Below are 22,811 nucleotides of genomic sequence, written 5' to 3'. Positions count from 1 at the left end.
TGGTCTTCTTCACCCAAACTTTCTTTGTCTTCCTTTCTCACTCTCCCTCTCCTCTCATGACCTGTTCCAGTCTATTGACCATGTTCCATCTACCACCTTCTCTTTCTGCTCTGGATTCCTCCAGATGCCTCTGACTGTTCTCTTGCACATCTACAGTAAAAACCTTCCTTCCAGTCATACCTTGGAGCAGTCACGACCTCTGGTTATACATCTGGTGCTGAGGTTCTCAGTTTACATGCCTTGTTTACTTGAATGCCTGCCTTACTAATTTGCATACTGGGCAGGTTTTTAAAAGTTGCCTCTGTAGACAATTCTTTAACTCAGCACACAGAAAAGGCATTCATAGACATGGACACTATTTCTCCTCCACTAAGTTATACCCCAAAGCCCCTCCTTGCCACACGTTGCTTTCAGCTCTTTTGAAATTAGCTTCTGACAAAGCACATGAGCATTTGAGATGGCTAGAGAGAGGTCTCCAATACTCTGCTCTTCCATTCAGAACACAAGTCCTGTTGAGAGCAACTGCTTTTTCACCAAGACTTGGCCTTTAAGAACATCAAGTGCAACACTGAATAGTCTGGAAGTGGCTAGAGAATGTCTCCAGTGGATGGATCTGGGAAGCGATTGGGAATCTAGGAGGGAGAGCCCAGAGAGAGGTCTTTGGGTCAGGGACAGCTGCTCTCAGAATGTAGGATCAAAAGTCCTTGGGTTCCTTTTTCGGTGATGGAATCTTTCCTCTAGAATACGCTCATCGGTGATAAGTCCTTTACCAGAGCCACAGTGATGTACCATCATGCCTCTGACTCGTAGAACTGTGAGCTAAATTACCTTCTCATTAAGATAGTTTTCCTCCTGTGTATCATTATAATAACCAAACAGGGTTATATTTCATTATATTAAGAAAAGAAAACCAGACTAATTAAAATATCCTCCCAGGCTGGAGAGATGGTTATAAGCACTAGCTGCTCTTCCAGAGGTCCTGGATTTCATTTCCAGCACCTATGTAGTAGTAACATACAACCATCTGTAACTCTGGTGCCATGGGACTCAACATCCTTTTCTGGACTGCACAGGCACAAGGTATGCATGTAGTATATAGACAGAACACTTATAAACATAAAATAAATAAAATAATTTTTAAAAAATCTCTCCTTTGTATAATAAAAAAATCTTGTTCCTGTTACATACCTTACTAACACAAAGATCCCAGACAACTAGGACCCCCTTTAACTGTCCTCTAGCCCGGTGACATCTTCATTCCTTTAGACTTTGTGTAACCCAAGGTCTGTACTTGCCTTAAAGAACCGATTCTGGTTTTTCCCAGTGTCAAGGTCTAGAGTATTAGGAGTTCTGAGAATTGTGGGTGGATCATGAACAAATGAGAAAGATTAAAAGTTACTCAGAAGAGGAAGTGAGAAGAGGAGGAGGAGCAGGAGGAGGAAGAGGAGAAGGATTCTTCTAACAGAACTAAGTTTTATAACACCATTCTTATGTCCTCTTTCTTCCTTTTCCTACAACATTAAGGCTAATTTCTTGTAGCTATCATGGGGAAAACAATGTACACGTTAAGTTTATCATAATCTAGTGATGCCAAACTAATTTCAGTAAAATGGAAGATTCTGGTCATGTGCTTGTCTCCTCCATATCAGTATCATTATGGTCACATATCATTACTTTATGTATTGTGTGCCATGATATACAGATGATAGGCAGATAAATAGATAGATAGATAGATAGATAGATAGATAGATAGATAGATAATTGATGGATAGATAGTATCTATAGATAGACAGTATCTATATAGATATGAAGTAATCAGTGCATTTGTGTATTACATCATATGCAAAAGAGTGAGAAAAACTTCAAGGATGCTGGGTTTGTATTTAAGTAATGGCCTAAACCAGTGGCTCTTGTTTCTTATTAGGACTTCATCTCGCTGTCTAGTGTGTTTACATTTTAGCCTAAAGAGCTCCTTTTGGCATTTTTGGTAAAGTCAGTCTACTTTACCAAAAGTAGTGACCCCCTCCCCCCATCTCCCACTTATAATTTGTCCTCCATTTTTCAGAGATCACTTTCCAAGATAGAGAGTTCTCGGTTGCCTTGCTTGGTTTTTGTTGCTGTTGTTTTTCCTTCAGGACTTTGTGTGTTCTACTGGTTTTCAGCCTCTGAGGCTTCTGGGAGTGATCAGCTGTTAACCTTACAGAGATTCCCTCATGGTAGGAAACCACTTCACTGCTAACGCTTTCAGAACGGTATCTTTGGTGTCTGCTGCTCAATGAGCCACAGTAGCCTGTGCATCTCTGATAGCTTAGCATCCCTGGGATCCCTGGGCCTGCTGGCGTGTGCACTCATGTCAGCAGATTTGGAAAGTTTGCAGCCAACCTCTAGTCAAATACTTGTCTTCTGCCTTCTGAAGATTACGAAGAAGAGGTCGGCGTGGTTAACGGTCTCAGCACAGCCTCCCTTTCCTGTTCTTTTTCACGGATTCCTCAGTTTCAAACGTTTTTGTCTTTGAGTTCACCATTCCTGTGACCTGTTCAAATCTGCTGCTGCCTGCTGCCCTGAATCCTTGCCTCACGTGTTGTACTGTCGGCTCCATGGGCTCCTCACTGCCGTTTTATCTCTCTTTTTCTTGGTGTCCTCGGTTTCATTGGCTGTATTCTCTCTCAATCTTTTAGGCTGAGATCATTTAGCTCTCAGTCGGGTTTCTTAGCACACTTGACATATTTAAAGCAGCCATAAGTTTGCATCTTTGACTAGTATTGATGCCAGGGCTGAGATTTCTCAAGGAATCCAAACTCTGGTCCTCATACTGAGGAGTGAGCACGTGGCTCGCTGAATCATTTCCTTTGGTTAGAAGCACACCTTTTAAAGTATTTGGAAAGATCCAGTTCTCAGAATCGAGGAATGGTTGATCAAGAGAAACATTGAAATCTAGGACAAAGGAGGTCCCAGTACAGCCTTCTTATACACATTGATCTCAGCTCTCAGCTGCCTGGTGGCTTGTGGGTCCCCGTCTTGTGGTCCTCTTTGAACAATTTGCTTGCATAGTGTTTGACCTCTGTGAGGACTTATGCTGTTTGCTCTAGCATAATTAGGTATTTTCTTAGATATTATCATTACTCTGAGGAAGAAGGAGGAAAAGGAGTTGGGAGAGCGAAAGGTATATGTGGGTTCATGCCATAGGGCTTGTGGCCATTTGAATGATAATCGCCCCATAGGCTCACATGTTTGAATGTTTGCCCCATTGGTGGAACTGTTTACCTTGTTGGAGGATGTACACCATTGGGAGTTAGCTATGGGCTTCCAAAGACTTATGCCTTTCCCAGTGTGCTCTCTCTTGCCCCTGTTTCCACATCAGAATGTGAACTCCCAACTGCTGTTCCAGTGCCCTGCTTGCCAGGGGACTGCTCCTCACAACGACCGTGATGGACTCCTATTGCTTTGGAAAGGTAAGTGCCAAATTTACCATTCCTTCTTTAAGTTGCCTTGGTCGTGGTGTTTTATTACAGCAATAAGAAAGTAACTAAGGCAGAACTTGGTATCAGGAAAGAGGATAATGTTCTGCAGAACCTGCCCATGCCGTTTTTGGAAGGTTGTGTAAGATCTTAAGGCTCGAGATTAAGAAAGGAGTTGAATGGTCTAAGCAGGGTTTAATGGGATGTTCTAGTAGGAGTTTGAAAGACAGTGAGGCTAATAACTATATGGACTAGAGGCCGAGCTTGAGAGGTTTCAGAGGAAAACAATATTAGCAACTGAGTTAGAGAGCATTCTTGTACTTTGACAAAGAATATGGCTACCTTCTGCCCCCATCCTGAGCATTTCCCTGAGACTTAATTGAAAAAACAAACGGGCTAATTTCTTTAGCAGAGTAGCTTTCAAGATGGCCAGATATTAAGTCAGTCTCATGTGCCTTAGCAGCCTCTCTAATTCAGGTCTATAATTAAAAAGACAAACTGGAGTTAGAACCAGACATGGTGATGCAAACCTTTAATCCTAGCACTAGAGATCTCTGTGAGCTCAAGGCCAACCTGATCTATATATTGAGTTCTAGAACAGCCAGGGCTGTGCAGGACACCTTGTCTGAAAAAAAAAAAAAAAAAAAAAACACACAATTAAAGGGACAAAATCAAACAAAAATACAAAATGTATAGTGTGGAGAGAAAAAAAACACTGGGAAAGTTAACGTTGGAGCCAAGACATGTGCCAAAAGGTATAAACAGATTAAGGAGAGGCCTGATCCAAAATTCGATAAAATAAGAGGTACCCTCAAGGCAAGACCCCACCCAGCCAAACTTTCAACTTTTGGAAGAAAAAAAGTCTCAGGTATTTACTGCTCTTAAAAACCCAGCAAATGAAAAAATAAATAAAGACAAATAAATAAGAAACCAGCAAATGGAACCAGGCAGCATTCAGGTGACAGAGCCATGAGTATCTCTGCATTCAAGATCTGGTCTATAGAATGAGTTCCAGGATGGCCAGGGTCCCAGACAAACTCCACCATCCCCCATAGGAAATCAAACCATTCAACCAAACAAAGACAGAAATGCACCAAATGGAAGCTGGTACAAAAGTGATTCAAGGGAGCCAGGCGTCCCCCCGAAGCAAACTGCTGACTTTGATGAGGTTATCCATGGGATCCTGGTTGTCATGAAGGATAGATACCTGAGAAAAGGGGTTTGGGGAGTCTCATCTGTGGTACAAGAGAGTCACTGAGGTCAGGCAATACATAGCAAGGCAATTGCTGTGTGAAGACCCAAGATGCCATTCTGAGGATCTGCCCAAGCAAAGTCCAGATTGTGTTGGAGACACAATGACATTACAAGGGTCAGGGCCATGTGATATCCACCAACATGAATGCAGACAGGGAATGGGGCCAGTTCACAACAGATCTCTCTTGCAGGTAGCAAAGCTGGAAAGGCAGAGTCATCTAAGCCCTTCTCACTGGACATGGAGCTACAAGAACTTGGTCTTACTTTGGGTCAGTATTTCATCATTATAGTCATATTTCTTCCTTTTGGAATCATAATGTACCATTGCATGTTGGATTTATATAGTTTGAGGTTTTTTTTTTTTTCACAATTAAGTCACAATTAAGAGAGAGTTTTGGGTCTCAGAAAACACTTTGGACTTTTAAACAGAATTAAAATTAAAAATTAAAAGACTATGAGACATTTAAAGCTGGACTAAATGAATCTTGGTACTATGATGCGATCACGAACCTATAGAGAACAGAGAGTGGAATGTGGTGGTTTGAATAAGAATGGCTCCCATTGACTAATATTTGATTTCTTGGTCCCCAGTTGGTAGAACTATTTGAGAAGGTTCAGGAAGGATTAGGAGGTGTGGGGTTACTAGAAGAAATGTGTCACCAGGGGCAGGATAAAGGCTTCAAAAGACTGATGCTCAGTGTATTCTCCGGGATGTGAGCTGCTATCTACTGCTCCAGTGCCATACCTGTTTGCCGGCTTCCATATTCCTCACCATGATGCTAACAGACTTATATCTCTCTGGAACTGTACTGTAAGTTCCCTTGGTTGTGGTACTTCCTCACGTAATGAGTTCTTACAAACTTCATGGATTGAAACAATAAAATGTGTTCTCTCATAGGTCTGAAGCTAGAAGTTTAAAACCATGATGTTGGCAGAGTCACACTCCCTCTAAAGGTGCCAAGATTTCTGTGCCTCCTCTAGCTTCCGGTCATTCCCAGTACATCTTCTTGCCTTATGATAAGGTCACTGTGCCTCTGCTTCTGCTTTCCTGTGGCCTTCTTGCCTGTATGTCTGATGCTACATCAAAGCCCTTACAAGGATGCAAGTCACTGAGTTCAGGGCAAACCCAAATGCCATGATAATCTCACCTCGAGATTCTTCTTTTTACTTTAAAAACACTACTCAAGCCACAGTTGCCTTCAGATATTAGTACTGTTGAGTCTTCATCAGAGTAGCTTCTTATATGGGTGGCAGTTAGTGAAAATACCTGTGACTAGCCAAACTCACCACTTTCAAGGTTCGAGGAGCATTAGTGACAAGGGAGGAGAAAGTATCTACGAGCCAGAGGATAGGCGACCATGCAGTAAGGGTTGTCTTCTGGATGTGACTCAGTCACTGTGCTTATGAATTCACTGAAGCCGTGGTTATTTGCGAAAAGAAGACATGGAAGAATTAGAGGGGTTTGAAAGGAAGAGGAGTTTTAGTGGGTGAAGGAGGACAGTGAGAAAGAGTAATAGAGATGAAAATAACTGAGATTCGTTATATACATATATGAAACTATCATAGAATACATTTTTTAAAAAGATCTGCATATTTGTTCTTCCTTCTTATCCACAGGGGATATCGTCTGTATTAGTCAGGATTCTCTATGAGAACAGAACCAGTAGAATGTCTATATATTACAACCGGGAGTTACCTTTGTAATGCCATACAGGCTGTGATCTAGCATAGGTTCTCTGTACATGGGAGAGACTGAGAACCCAGGAGCTGATCAACTCCACAAGACTGAATACTTTAGAAATCCCAGCACAGTGCTGGATGCCTTGGAAATTTTAGGGGAGCCACTGATGGTGCAAAAAGTTTGACCCCACTGTGAACACCAAGATTGTGAAATCCATTTTTCTAAGTCGCCCTTAGTACACACCTCTAATCCTAAACTTTGAAGGTAAAGTTAGTTTGTAGAAGGAAACACCCATGTTTAAAAGTGATGTGCAATTAATTGAGTGACAGACAAAGTGCTGAATCGGAGAAAGATTTGAAAGAACAAGATATGCCCAAGTCTCACGAGAAGAAAGAAGAAAGGGAAGCTGCGCAGAAGCAGGAAGGAGGCAGTTTTCCCTGGGGGCGTCTTACAGAAACAGGTTAAAGAGAGACACAGGTGAAGACAGAATGAGCCAGACAATAGGAAGGAGCCAAAAGATTAGAGCAGATTCTCCAGAGTTAGTTTGAGGCCAAGCTGAGTAGTCCAGGAGAAGCATAGAGAATTCAGGTTGAACCAGTCAGCTTGGAAAGGAGGTTGAACCAGACCAGCTGAGTTGAGTCAGCCAGCCAGAACTCAGAACGCACTAAGAAGATGGGAGCTCATTCAGCAGCAAGTCTCAGAGGTTGCAGATAAGATTATATAGAGTCTAGAAGCTTCCAGGACTGGGCCTTGGTTGGCAGAGACGGTAAGCCTCCAAGATGAAAATTACCTCTGGCAGGTAAAAGTTTCTGTGCCACATTGGTCTTCAGCTCATGTTGGACAGATGAAGAAGTCTGCTTCTGACATGACAGTAGAGCACAGCAGGGTCAACAGAAGCAAAAGAGGAGATGTACTCACCAAAGGGTAAAGGTGGGCAGGCGGAAAGCAGGTAGCTTTTCCCTCGGACCTTATATCTGGGCCACTGCTGGAAGGTGCGGCCTAATTGATAGAAGGTCTTCTCAGTCTTCCCAGGAAATGCCTTTAACACAACCACCCAGGGGCTAATCTCTTGGTTGTCAACTGGACCAAGATTAACCGTCACAGTGTCCCAGATCTCCTAGCTGTGTTGAGAACTGCAAGTACACCAAAACCACGTTTTTGTCTGCATATACATGTTAGGATAAAATAAAATGTTATTTTACACATAATAAGAGATTCTGGATAAGGAGGAGGAAGAGGAGAAGAAGGAGGAGGAAGATGAAGGAATGTTCATATAAAACCATATTAATGTGGTCTCTCTTTTACAACATATATTATTACATTGACACACAGAGAAGAAACAGATACATAGCTATCAAGGCATGGCAGAACTGTCAGCTATTCATAACCCGTCTTTTCCAGTCATGCCTGTGTCTGTGACTAGTAACATAAGTACAACTCAGTTGTAGCATTTTTGAAGATTCCAGTGCAATGAGATGACCACCAAGAACAGCAGAATGGACCCAGCTGGGAGCTATCGGGCAAGTGATATGTGGGGCAGAAGCCAGAGTCGGAGAAATGGCCCAGAAGATCGCAAGCGGATCCCAGACACTCAGATATATAGAGTTATTTATACCGTTATAGTTCGGTTTGCTTTGTTCAGATTGTGACAGTGCCCTGGTTCTTCCCTCTTGAATTTATCTTTGATATTACAGGAACCCACAGTTGAGAAATTTTGAGTTTTAAAACAAAATCTTTGGATTTCAAAAGATACTGTATTTTTAAAAAAAAAAAAAAACTGATAAAAAAAAAAAAACTTTTTACTGATTTAATGATGAGGTCCACATCATGCACCCTGGTCCCACATGCATGCAAGCAAAACACATTATATGTAAAATGAAATGAAATGAAAATTTTAATGCCATGTCTCCACTCAGGACCAAAGGTAAATTCCACTTCTTTGACCACGACTGACCAGTTTCTCCACAGTAAGCTTCAATGGAACCCTAATATCCATTCCCTCTAATGACAACACTTCCTACCTAAGCATCTTATTTAGAAAATAAAACATCAGGGTTTATTCCACCTGTCTATCAATCTTCCGTTTATATTATAAGCGATCGTTGGAAGGATGGCAGGTGTGGCCGATTGGCAGCGTGCCTGGATCTAGAATCACCTATAAGACACACAGGTATATGTATGAGGGTTTTGCCAGAGACATAAAGGAAGAGGGAAAAAAATGACCCTGATTTCCCTGGGCTGGGATCCTGGACTGAACAAAAAAGCAAAAAGGAAAAAACAAAGAAACAAAACAAAATCAAAAAAAAAAAAAAAAAAAAAAAAATACCAGCTAAGCACTGGCTTTCTCCTTCTACTGCTCCCCCGGTCAGCTTCAGGACCAAACTGCCACACCAGCAGCCATGTTTGCCGTGATGGATCACATCCCTTTGAACTGTGAACCAACAGAAGCCTCTTTTCAGTTGCCCCTTTGTCGAATATTTGGTCACAGCAATGAAAGAGCTAAGGAACTTCGTCCCGAGGAGTGGGGTGGTTGTGAGAAAGTTGACCGTGTGGTTCTTGAGCCTTCTGAAATGGCCTTTGGAAGCATTTGAAGTCCTGAGCCACTGAGGTCCTTGCTGTAAGCAGAGGTCAATGGGTCATTCTGCCTGGAGTTCAAAAGCCCAGAATGCCAACAGAAATGCAGATCGTAAATCTGAGCTCGTGAGCTTTCAGGGTGGAAGAAAGATGCTATTGGGCCCTGGACTAGGGGCCATTCATGTTGAATCCTAGCAGAGAACGTGGCTGCAGTTATCCATTCCCTGAGAACCAGGGTGTGATAGAAGACGTGATGATGGCTCACTGTTTACTGGAGCTTACAAAACGTTAAAAGCAGTAAGATAGGGAAAGTGCAATTAGCAAGAAAGGGGAATGTCTGGGCTTAAAGCTGCTGACAAGCGCGTATAACTGTTAAAGAGATTAGCAGAGACCTAATTAAGAGAAAAATCTTGGTTTGCACTGGGACAAAAACAAAGGTGCTTTGAGGGCAAGACCCTACCTGTCAAAGGTTCTAGCTTATAAAAATGCAAATGAATTTGCCCCTGCAGCCTCCTTATCAACATCTTCAAGGATACAGTGCTCTACCAGGACACTCAGGATCATTTCCATCTCTCTCTGTGGAATTACTTTGCTCAATACATTTTTGTTTAAAATGGAAAAACAAAAGTCCTGCCCAAATGGACGATGATGATGCAGACTTCTTACACTCATGAAGCAGAGCCAGGAAGACCAGCAGCCCTTGGGATACAGTGATATTAAGGTCAGCCTGTGCTTTCGGAACTCCTGTCCCAAAAAAAGCTACCTAGGGAAAAAAAAAAAAAGAATAAGTGTTTTCCCCCAAATCAGTCACCAGACTGTGATAGAAGGGCTACCACAACGGTGGTAAAAGGACGCCATGTCACGCCTCCAGCTGGTAGCAGAAGAAGCTGGGATGTCATTCACATGGTACTTGTTTTGTAGTCATAAGTTACAGGTTTACAAACCCTGTACTGTAATAGAAGAAATGCTATGCCTTACCAGTAAAGAATCGCGCCATATCGTTAAAGATGAACTAAGGAGCGGCTCTTTAACGGTGTTTTTCCAGCTGGGGCAAAGGACCAGGGAAGAGCTGGCCTTCAACAGAAGATTTTATTAAGGTATATACACTGTCAGAGTATACAGCCCACCACCACTGTTCTCCTGTGATTTCTTTTGGTCACAGCCCCAGGTCACACTTTGAACAAATTTAAACAGAAATACGAGATTACAAGCCTGGCTGCTTGGACAGATAAGAGATTTACACAGCAAAGATACTGCTAGAACTGTTTTTAAGTATACCGGTGTTATTTCTTGAACAGTTAACCAGGGACATCTTGCCTGCTTGGCAAAATTATGTATTTTCTGACAAGTGTGTGGACCTTAATGGGAACCTAATGGTGGTTGAGACCCTGTGCCATCCCCTTGAGCAGCCTGTTAATCAAGTTCTTTCAGGGGTATGGAGCCTAAGGGTTAGTCAATACTAGAGAATAAACACTCTAACATTCTAAATTTTCCTTGTCTCTAACGGGCCTGGTTAGCATATGACTTATTGTTGAGGTATCTGGGGAATAGAGTCCTTTTAGCTAAATCCTGCTTGCATGACTTAATATCTCCTAAGAGAATCTATTAGTAAATCTTTTATAACATTAGTTCTATTGTTTTGAGTTTCTTCTGCATCAATCCCAGGGTAATAGAGCTGATTGCAATGTGTGGCAGCTCTGAACTCTCTGCAAGAAAGCTCTGAAAAGCCACTACATGGAGCTGGGAAAGTGAAGTCTACGTTACTATGAACCCTGCAGGGTATTGGACATATCAGAACTTCCAGATGACTGCTGAGAAAAGCAATGGGAACATTGTGAAGTAAGCCCAGGGAAGAGGCTATATGTGTTGTGGGGTTACCCAGATGCTGTCACCAAGAGACCCAGATGCTACAGATAAAGTTGAGGCTCTTGTTTGCCCTCCTGGGTTTCAGTCTTATCTTTGGCCGACTCTTTCCTTACTGTGCCCCAATTCCTGCTTCTTGTAATGGAAGATTTACCCACTACCATTGTATACTGAACGTATGTAGCTTCCTTATTTTATATGAATTCACAACTAGGAAAATGCCTTGAACCTCAGAAAATTTTAGACTTTTTAAAGCAGGACCATGTGTATGAACGCTGACAGGCCAGTCAGATCATAGCTTCTTGGGTATGGCCTGTTCACGGGCCAATCAGGTCATAGCTTCTTGGGTATGGCCTGTTCATGGGCCAATCAGGTCATAGCTTCTTGGGTATGGCCTGTTCATGGACCAATCAGGTCATAGCATCTTGAGAATGGCCTGCTCATGAGCACTGCTTGGGCCCTGGGATGGAGTCACTGCTTTGGACCGTTGCCATCCTCTTAGCCATTGGAGAGAAACTATCCATCCAGGCATAGTCACACTTTTGAAGTATTTCTTGGAAAGCCTGGTAACCTAAACCAAGTACAAAATAACCTGTAAAAAGGAAAGCTGATAATTTGAGTGTTTTTTAATTGTTCTTCACTTTCCAAAAGCCGAATGGAAGGCATATAATGGCTGCATCAGCGGAGGGTAAAAATCTATACATACAACATAAAAAAATGAAACCACATAAGAGATGTTAAGAAACCCCACCGGAAAGATAAGCCGTTCTCAGACTCAAGCTAGAAGAGAATGGGATTATGGGACAACTGACCGCAAATCTATCTGTCCCCCAGCTGAATAGACTCCCAAGTGAGGAAAGGAAAGCTGCCAAATTAATATAGGTGTAGAATTTCCCCTTTGGCATGTGGAGACCAGAATCTAAGACAATCGCCGATAAAACACTCTAAGCTTCCAAGTGAATAAATTCAGATCTCTTTCCAAAAGAAAAGAGAGCACAAACTGGGGGGGGGGGTAATAAGGTGTATATTAAAAGATTTGATAAAGAAAAGGAGAGATGCTGGTCCTCCCAGTGTTACCCAAGATAATATGTAATTCCTGGACTTAGGGGTTGAGGAGAGAGCTCAGTGGGTGAAGTGTAAGGCTCCCCAGCAACCACACCAAAACTGAGATGACAAAGCTGGGATGCCGGAGACCCCGAAGCAAGCTGGCAATCAGCAAGATTTAGGCTCAGTGAGAAAAGCCAACTAAGTGAATAAAGGGGAGAAATTCAGATAGGCTCCCAACAGGAACCCCGTGTACAGATGTTTATACATACAGGCACACATATGCACAACACACACATGTACATGGGAAAAATATAGGCTCAGAGAATCCTGCCTTAGCTTCCTGGGTGATGATATTACAGGCATGTGTCAGTGACCTGGTACAATACAAACATTCTTTTGGATTTATAACATGATGAAGAAACAAAAAGTACTCCTACCCAATGAAAGTCATAGTCCCTAAAACAAAACAAAAACAAAAACTGAATCAATCCAAAAAAAGATGGCTCAGCAGGTGTTTGTCACCATCCTTGATGACCAGGTTGGATCACTGTGGTGCTCTGAATGAAAATGGCCCCCATAGTCCCATAAGAAGTGGCACTCCTGGGAGGTATAGCCTTTTTAAAGAAAGTGTGTCCCTGGGGCTTTGAGTTTTTAGTTGTTCAAGCCATAGCCTCTCTCTCTCTCTCTCTCTCTCTCTCTCTCTCTCTCTCTCTCTCTCTCTCTCTCTCTCTCTCTCTCTCTCTCTCTCTCTCTCTCTCTCTCTCTCTCTCCCTCTCTCTCTCTCTCTCTCTCTCTCTCTCTCTCGTTCCAGATGTAGAACTCTCAGCTCCTCTCTAGCAATGTGTCTACCTACATCCTGTTATGCTTTCATGCCCTAATAATAATGGCTGAAACCTCTGAACCTGTAAGCCAGCCTAACCAAATGCTTTCCTTTCCCAGAGTTGCCATGGTCATGGCGTATCTTCATAGCAATAGAAAAGAAGCTAAGCCATGTGGAAAGAAAGAACATACTTCTTCTTGCAAGACATCCTCTGACTTCTATCCAAGTATACTGTCACACACACACACACACACACACACACACACACACACACACACACACAATGTATAGGTATTTTGACCTGGACAGTAAGGAAGACTAAACTCAGCTGAAATGAGACTCCCTACAGCCAATGAATGTTGTTGGCAAGTGACTCTCCATTCATCAGGAACAGGGGTCTGTTTTTTTCACATCCTTAAGCCTGGGGAAGCAAGAAAAGAGAGGGGCTCTGATCTTTCTGACAAGTATGTTGGGCTCTATGTGACACTGTGTCTTCTCTGGGCATAGCCTTCAGCTGGCAGCTTCTGCTCTGTGCCCATTGGGAGTTGGCAGGGTAGGAAAGCGTGACTACCTTCAGATCCCCAAGCTGTGAAACACCCAGGCCAGATGAATGGTTTCTCGGGAGCAAACAGGGAGAGAGACAGAGAAACCAAGGAGTGTCAGCCATGGGGACGGACAGAGTAGGCTCTATGTCCCTGTGGCACTAGAACCATGTGATCGTGCACACAATTCAGCCAAAACTCATCAACAGTCTGATTCTAAGAGGCATAAACAAATAAAACTATTTTCCCAGGCTTCGGAGTTCTGGGGCAGTGTGAAGTTGCAGAAACAACAATGTGGCAAAGGGAGTCCTCAGCCGTCTGGAGTGCTTCAAAGAAACTGGTGGCAGCAAAGGCTGAGTGCTGAAATTCCAAGCTCTCTCAGTAATTCAGTTCCCAGAATGCTGGCATCCTGGATGCTACTACCCCCGAGGCAGGAGACTGGCACAGTCTCTGTTGGAAAATCTGACCAGCTCTGGAGAAAACCCCTAAAGCCGCTGTCCTGGGGAATTCCCCTACGCTACCCTGCCAGGAACCTTGACTCCACCCTTGGCAGCTAACTGCCCAAGCAACCAAGGATTACTACCTTTCTAAAGAAGGTAAAGAAACCTAAAATGGGGGTGGGATGAAAGAGAAAAAAAATTAAAACAATCACTATTATTTTTTTTAAGACGAGATATAGATAATATAATATCTGTACAACAAGAGCAGGAGGCAACCAAAAAGAAAAAGTAGTTGAACAAGAGTTTCAGGGTATTTAAATTGCAGTGATATAAACCTAGGTAGAAGAGTTAGTAGAAACGTTCCAGAAAGGCTTTAAAGAAGAAAGCAAAAGACATAGGTGGGAAATCAAAAAGAACAGAAGGCTGGAGGACCCGGGAAGACCAATAACTATCCATTTCATCCAAACACTAAAGATTTCCCAAGAGAAAAGATGAAGACAAAAATGAAGGAGAAGAAATCACGGATCAAGTAGGTCAGGAGCATTTCCCAGAATTGGAAGTCATGACCCACAGCAAGTCACACCATCATGAAAGTCCCTGCAGCGCAGAGAAAAAGGAAGAGGCTACCAGAGGAACAAGAAAGGACGGTCGCTGGAGAAAGTTCACATCCAAAGGACGTAAGTCAAGTGACAGGATTTCTCAGTGGCACAAAGGAGCTGTAAGACAATGGCTCGGTGGCTTCCAATTTCTGAATAATTGTTTCCATACTGGGCTCACCTACTCAAACTGCTGTATCAGGGCGTGTGCAGAACTCTTAGACACATGAGGCTGCAATATATATATATATATCCTCCCATGAACTTTTTTTTCAGGTCACTGCTGGAGAGGATGCTTCATTAAACAAAGGGGTTCAACAAGAAAGAAGGCAGCCAGAGCCAGGAAAAAGGCTTTAGCACAGTAGAGCAATAAAAGGATTTCCAAGATGTCAGCGATGAGAGACCTCAGCATGACAGCTGCCAGACCCTAGGAGAGCTCCTCCAGGCCAGAGGACAGAGAATGCCACCTCAGGAGGAGCTCCAGAACACTGGCCTGAAATCAAAGGTTGATAAATGCGTAGCAACCAAAAGGCCAAACAAAACAAACACAACTCAGTCCGGTCTGTCCTGCAAAAAAACATAACACGCACACCAGGCGTGACTACACGTGGTTTGCCATCTTTAGAATCAAGCTCAGTTTCATTTTTTTTAAATAACGCACCATATTCAATTCAGTATTACCCCAAATGTTATCCCAACCCAATATTAGTATAAAAGTTATTTGTGAGATATGTCATTTTTTTTTTCAAATGAAATACTTCAGCTTCGGGATATAAGCCATCTCAATTTGCCCATCCAGATTTCGCAGAAATACTTGATTTCAGCTGTACAGAACTTTTACTAAATACACAAGTGGAAGATAGTTTATATGACAAAGGTCTTCCAAACATTCTTTTTTTTAAATAATTATTTATTTATTTCATGTCTATGAGTACACTGTAGCTGTCCTCAGACACACCACAGGAGGGCATCAGATCCCATTACAGATGGTTGTGAGCCACCATGTGGGTTGCTGGGAATTGAACTCGGGACCTCCGGAAGAGCAGTCAGTGCTCTTAACCACTGAGCTATCTCTCTGGCCCCTCTTCCAAACATTCTCAGAAAGGTGTCAAGTTTTTCAATATAGTTGTAAAAAAACTAAAATTAAACAACATTAAGAAGTCGTTTTGTAGCCGCCACAGTCGTATTTCAAGTGCATAAGAAGACCACGTCGCTGCTGCTCCTATGCGTCTTGGGGAAATAAGATAGCATACTCTAAATATTGAACAAACCCAAAGACAGTACAGAATGCACTAGGAAGATGGGACTGAGGGGAAAGTTCCTTGTCAAGGAAAGAATTAAAAGAGAAGTTCTGGGCCCTTCATCCTTAAAACCCATGGAGTACCTGCTATGATTTAAATCTAAAATGTCCCTCACAAACTCATGTGTCAGAACACTAGGCCTCCCAGGTGTTCTAGGTGGCTCTTTTGGGCGAGTCTGTGAAAGCACTGTGACCTGTGACCTAGCTAACAGAACTGAGTCACCGTGGCAGGCCTTGACGGTAACTGCCTCCACCTCTGTTCCACCCTTTTGCCTAATAGGCCAAAATACACAGGGCTCCCAGCCCAACCTGCTGCAACCTCCCATGGCATTCCTTCCTCAACACTATAGATTAACGTCCCTTGGAACCACAGGACAAAATAAGCCCTTCCTGTCCTGAGCTGTTTCTGTCTGGGTGGTGGGTCAAAACATACATGTTGCTTGAAACATACAACGGAAGTTATGTAATAATTCTACCCGGTGAAATAGAAGTACAAAAGTAAATACAATATTGAAACAGAGCCTCAAGTGGCCAGCTCCAAGAAGGAGAGATAGAGGACTCAGGACACCTACTTTCTTAACAAACTTCGTAGAATGTATTTGGTTAAATTCCATGAAATCTGTACATGTATGGTTTTGGCAGATGAGATGCGTTCAGCCCCAAGGTTGAGGGAGGCTGAAGTAGAAGGTGGTAACCGATGCATCATCTTGTCCAATGCCAAACCCTTTCTGTGCAGCAGGAGGAGGGAAGGTCTGGTTGTACATACGACCTCTTGCAGAGCTCTGGAGGCCAAGCTTGTTAGATCACAGCACCAGCAGGCACTACGGCCCCTTTCTCCAACCCATACATTATATTGTCTGTCCCGCCCAGCATCAGCAGCCACCCTCCCATGCTCTTTCCCTCTGCCAGGCAGGTCAGAGCTTCCACCATGGAACCTTATCTGTTGGCTCACACCACACCAGCCTCGCTGTTTGTTACTATGATTTTCAAATCTCAAAGCTGCAGAGTTTGCTGCAAAAGCATGAAGACCATGATTCAGATCCTCGGGACCCATGTGAGAAGCCGGTCATGACTACAGGTATCTGTGACCCCAGTCTTGTGAAGAGGCAACAGCCAGGAGAATCACTGGATTCAGTCAGAAACCCTGCTGTGCAAAAGGAATAAAACAGAGCCTAACAGAGTAGACACTCAACATCCTCCTCCGGCCTCTGGACAGAGGAACACACTTTGCACGCGCGCGCGCGCACACACACACACACACACACACACACACACACACACACACATAAAAACAATAAAACCCATCTAGTTTTGAGTTGTCTGTCTTCAAGTCTGTCAAGTCTTCATTATAGGCTGCTTGCAATTGATGGAACTTTTCATATATAACTTAACAATAATAAGAACAAGAATAATACCATGTGCTCTTAGGTGACCCCATCATACATAGCTCACATCACACATAGGGTTAAAGAATATCTGATGAAGAGGAGGGGGAGAAGGAGGAGGAGGAGAAATGTATTTGTGTGTGGCAGGATCTTGATTTATAGTTCATCTTGAGCTCACAGTTCTCCTGTCTTAGTCTTGGAGGAAATAGAGTTTGTTGCCCAAGCATGAAGACCATTTCATGATTCACTCAGATTCCCCAGGACCTATGTAAGAAGCTGGACATGGTTACATCATGTGACTGTAACCCCAGTCCTATGGGGAGGTAATGATCAGGAGGACTGCTGGGTCTCGCTAGCTGGATTGGTTGGGACGAGGCACAAATTCCTCCTTACCTGCTCATTCCACTTCATAAAATGATTTGATCTCAGATATGTGTCCCTACATAGGACTAATACAGTATACTATGGGTCTTGCTTCCTTTCCGTAGATTTATGTTAAGGTGATTGGACAGGGAGAGGTAGGTGGCGAAAAGGGAGGAAATCAGAAGAGGAGAAAGAGAGAGAGGAGAGGATCAAGATGGAGCTCGGGAAGGATGAGCTGGACCCAGGTAGACTTAGTAGACATTTTAAGGATTTTATAGGTTTTTATCTCATATGGAAGGGCAGTTTGTATCTTTGTCTATTGGATGTAATCTTACTGTCTAGAGGGTTTGTGGACTGAGAATTGAATATATAAACCTGTATGAAAATCTATAGGGCATTAGTCATGTTTGTGCTGGGCAGTGGAGAAAAGAAGATGCTGGGGCAGTAATTCTACTTGGACATGGGCAGAAGCACCAGGGCGGGTGGAGTAAACTGCCTGGGAAGGGAACCATGAAGAGAATACGGTTCTTGGACTGAGTAACAAAGTCTGGGCGCTCAGCTCTACACTAGAGCGGTGTCCACGGAGTGAGACCGCTGGGGCAGACAAAGAGATGAGCCAGAGTCTATTGATTATTTACCGTGACCCCTCTTTTCCATTCTCAGTCAGCATCTTTCGAAAACTGCCTTCTTCACTTCACGATGCTTGTTATGAACATGAAGTCCCCCCCCCCCACGGGCCCATAGGGTTGGGGCCTCTTTACCAGATGATGGGACAAGGGAAGTGAGAACTCAGGCTTGATGGATAAATTGACTGCATGATGGAGTCATAATATATCAGTACCATTGAGAAGCAGTGCAAAGGACCTAGGAGGTAGGCAGGGCTCGTGGAAGGAAGGAAGCCACTAGAGATGGTCCTGTTGGCTGTGCCTTTCCTTGGTCCCATCCTTTATCCCCCTTTCCTTTTTCCTGGTCACTATGACATTAACTACACTGCTTCCCCTTCTGCTCTGATAGACAAACCCTCTGATACCACGAGCTGAATACATTTTTTTAAAAGATTTATTTATTTTCTGCATACGAGTATACTGTGACTGTCTTCAGACACACCCAAAGAGGGCATTGGATCTCATTATAGATGGTTGTGAGCCACCATGTGGTTGCTGGGAATTGAACTCAGGAACCCTGGAGGAGCAGTCAGCACTGAGCCATCTCTCCAGCCCTGAATACATCTTTCTTTTTGTGAAGTTGTTTATTCAAGATTGCCCTCTTTTTCTTTGTCAGTGCTGGGGAAAGATCCACAGGCTTTTTCCCCATAGCAACAAAATTGAAATTAACATTGAGTTCACCATTCCTCAAATCACACACATGCACACACACACACAAACACACACACACACACACACACACACACACACACACACACACACTCCCCAAATCTCTGAGACTCAAACTAATGCCATTGGAAACAAACATCTTTACACGTTTATGCAAGAGTTTCCCTAGCATCTACTGGGATCTTCATGAGGACCTATACAAATCTATAACCTGGCTATAATATTCTTGTGAATTATTCCCACCCAGCTATGTGGGGGTTTCCCCTACTGTGTAATTGGAAAATTTCTGTGACAGAAGCAAGTGAGGACACATTCTTGTGCACTGTAGAAGACTAAGAAGACTACGTCCACACAATGAACAAAAAAAAAAAAAAAAAAAAAAAAAAAAAAAAAACACAGGGTGTCACTGACAAACCCTTGGGCCTGTCCCTTGCACTGAAGACAGGAGCTGTCTCTGTGTGGGAGGCAGCTTTGCCACCTCTTCCTCAGCCTCAGCCCTTGGCTGTCCTAGCAGGGAGCAACTTGTATAGAAGGCTGGTTTCCTTGATGCCTCCAAGGTCCTTTACCCGGAGAGTAGAAAAATTAAGTGTCTGAAGTCACAGGTTTTTGTTGTTGTTGTTGTTTGTTTGTTTGTTTTTAATGGCAACAAGTAAACACCCTTGCTTAATTAACCAGAGGCGGTGTGGCTCAGAGGTTGACGTCTGTGCCCTGCCAACAGGGAATTGATGAAGCCTTAGCCAGGTGCAGCTAGCTGGATGAAGTCTCTGTCTTTTCCAGCCCACATTTTCCTGTTGCATCACCTGGGTCCTGCTGGGTCCCAGCAACTCTGGGGTTTCTTTGTTTATCCCTCTCCTGTCCTCTGCCGGTGGTGGGGATGGGGGGAGGGTGCCACAGGACCCCTTCACCTGGTTTTCCGCCCCTCACCCTTTCAGTCCCTTTTGGAGCTTGCAGAACACACATCTCAGGCACCCTTTCCCCTTAGGGCCTCAGCTATAGCCTGCTTGAGCAGAGGGAATGCAGATGAGCCAACTTCCCAACGCTCTCTGTACCTCCCCACTTCCCTGGTTCCCACCATCTGGGGTCCACCCCTCCACCCCCTAAACTGACAAACTCCTGCTTGGTCACATCTGGTGGAGGAGAAAGAAACAGAGTTGGGAGCGCTCTCCTAATAGGCAGCACTTGGCAGGCACAATAGAAGCAGCTGCTGTTTATAGCCCTTCCAAGGGTGTCCTGCAGCAGGACCTCATACTTCCCCTCCCTCTGGGGCATTGTTTTATACCAAACATCTGGAACCTCATGGTCTTGTGGCTCTTTTTTTTTTTTTTTAAATCAAAATTTACTCATCTTTTCGGTCTAAAAACCTGTAACAAACTCTCTTTCCAGGAAAAACTTCCCAACCCCGGTTTATTTCCATCTTCTGTGAGGCAGGTCCATATACTGGTCCCCAGTACATCCCTCTTGCCGTCGGTTAAGTGAAATATAAAAACCAGCCAATAAGTCACACTGTACAAGCAATATTCCTCCGTCTTCGCTGGAGAGACACACCTGTAAGCCCAGCACTCAGGAAGGAGGCTGAGGCAGGAATCTGGCAGGAAGATGGAGAGAGAGAGTTCAAGTCCAGCCTGGGCTACATTGTAAGACTGTTAAGGAAAATAACTTAAATAACTTAGTTTTTTAAAAACTGTCCCTTATCTTTCTTCTAAATAAGGAACTGTGAGGTTTAAATCAGTCCCAACTTAGGAGAGGTAACAAAGAGCATGAATTCAGATTCTCAGTTCAAACCTGCTATCAAAGTGCACAAGAGCCAAGCGGCAGGACCCACCCTGTTCAGTGTTGTTATCTGTGCTTCTTCGCCGACGCCAGGGTTCCTCTTCGCTGGCCTTGTCCCCATAGAAACAAGCGTGGATTGGCAGGCAGCGAGCAGGCTCTGTGCGCATCCTCTGATTACACCGGCCCTTCCAATGCCCAGCCTTTTCCAGACTCCTGCGCAGGTTCCGCTGGACAAGGTGGTACCTAATTACCTCCCTTCTGTTTTTCCCCTCTCTTGTCCTCTCTCCTCCCCACCCCCACAGAGGACAGCCTTTTCAGGAAATAACACACACACACACACACACACACACACACAAGCACGCACACAAGCACGCACACCTGGCACAGTGAGATAGGGATGTTCACCATGGATACCAGTCTACCATTCCCACTCCGGCTGTGGCTCCTGGGAATAAGTAACTATCTGTAGAATGCTGAAACTCCAGATGTGTGCTGGCTAGTGCCTTGAGACCTGGCTTCCCTGTCTCATTATGCCTATTTTTTTTCCCACAAGTTTCATATATGCATATCGAGCTTTCAGAAGGGGAAAAATTGGAAATGGTAATCTTCCTTTTAATATGCTACCACATGCCAGCCCAGAGAAGCTCTGCACACACCACACGTTGGACTGGACATGAAATATAGTCCAGGACCATTTTTTAAGCATCCATTCCCAGGGCTTACAAAACACATTTACTTGGAGGGAGGTCACACAGTCTTCCTTCTGCATAAAAAGGTGGCTTTGAACTAGGTACTGCCATCTGGAAACAGCCTCCTTTCCTATTGATATGTAAAGCGCACATATTACACCATCTTGCTGGGACCCTGCAGCAGGAGGCTGAGGCACACAGGCTTGTAATTGTTTAAATATACAGTCTCCAGTTCTCCACACTGCTGACTTACCTTGCTCTGAGAAACCATTTGCCAGAAGTGGGGGTGGCTCTGAACAGGCCGGGAGGAATTTGTGCAGAAGGCCATTGGTCTGCTTTGGGGAAAGTGTGCCTGGAGCCTAGATTCTGGAGAAACGCTTGGATATTCTCTACTGATGCCCCAAGAAAGAATAAGTCAAGTGCATGCCCAGGAGCCCACTGCAAACTCCCTCAGTGGAAATAATGACCCTTGCCCTTTTGCTCGTTAGAGTGATGTCTTTGCCTCCCAAGCCCTCTAGACTCTCAAACAGATAACACCCTAAAACTGGCTTCCTCCAGTATTTAAAACACACACACACACACACACACACACACACCAGGAGTGAAGGATCCTATATTGCTAATTGATCTACTAGTCAAGGGGATGACGGTGAGTTTATTAACATTTGCTCTTGAAAACAGCTTTCCTCCCTCCACCCTCAAGAGTCCTTTTGATATAAAGAGCTTATCCAAATACACTCCTGACCTCTGGGGCTATTTAAGTTCTATATTGTCTCTTTCTCTTACATCCTGGCTTTGTTTTCTCCTGTGCTTACTCTTTCAGATATACACAGCATGGATAATGTAGATTGTCTGCGTTAACTATAAAACATGGGCAAACCTTCAGCTGGGATGAATGGCAGAGATGTGACCTACTTGCCCAGCATTCTTGAAGCCCTGCTTTCGCCCATAAGCACAGAAAAGGAGGGTGGGAACCAATATTGTATTGTATGCCACAGAGATAGAGCATTTAATGGCTAGTTATGCCTCGATAAAGTTCAATTACTTTATGTGTTTGTTCGATTTTCTCCACCGCGCTAGGAATGGAAGCCAAGACCTTGAGCAAGCTGGCCAAATGCTCAGCGACTGAGCCAAGTCTCCAGCCCTAGAAAACAAAATTAGCTGCCGTTTCAAAAGAAACCAGGAGAAAAATACAGAGCTCTGGGTACCTCAAAGAGTTAAGCTATTACATGCACAGATAACAGAGGTCCTGTACAGAGAGAGAGAGAGAGAGAGAGAGAGAGAGAGAGAGAGGGAGGGAGGGAGGGAGGGAGGGAGGGAGGGAGGGAGGGAGGGAGGGAGGGAGGGAGAGGGGGGAGGGGAGGGGAAGGGAAGGGGGGAGAGAGAATACAAGAGCTCCTTGGAAGGAGTCGACTGTAGGTCACACTGTCCTTTACATTGTGGGGAGCTTGAAAGAGGCTAATAAACCCAGCAGCCTATAACAAAGGTAATTTATTTTATATTCCCAGTCATCACTTGCAATATTTTTGGAAAGGGAAAGCAAATATAATTCAAACGGAGTGATAAACAGCAAAAACAATATCTAGTCCTGTTTCTACCTCCAAGTTCTGAGATCACAATGCCCTCTGCCTCCCTGCAAGGTCTTCCATCCTGTTTCCAAGGTCGGCATCTTGGGGGTAACTCGCTAAATGGGGT

The sequence above is a fragment of the Micromys minutus genome (assembly GCF_963924665.1).
Source record: "Micromys minutus genome assembly, chromosome: 26".
In the NCBI taxonomy this organism is placed as follows: domain Eukaryota; kingdom Metazoa; phylum Chordata; class Mammalia; order Rodentia; family Muridae; genus Micromys; species Micromys minutus.
Note: the sequence above shows the minus strand (reverse complement) of the source record.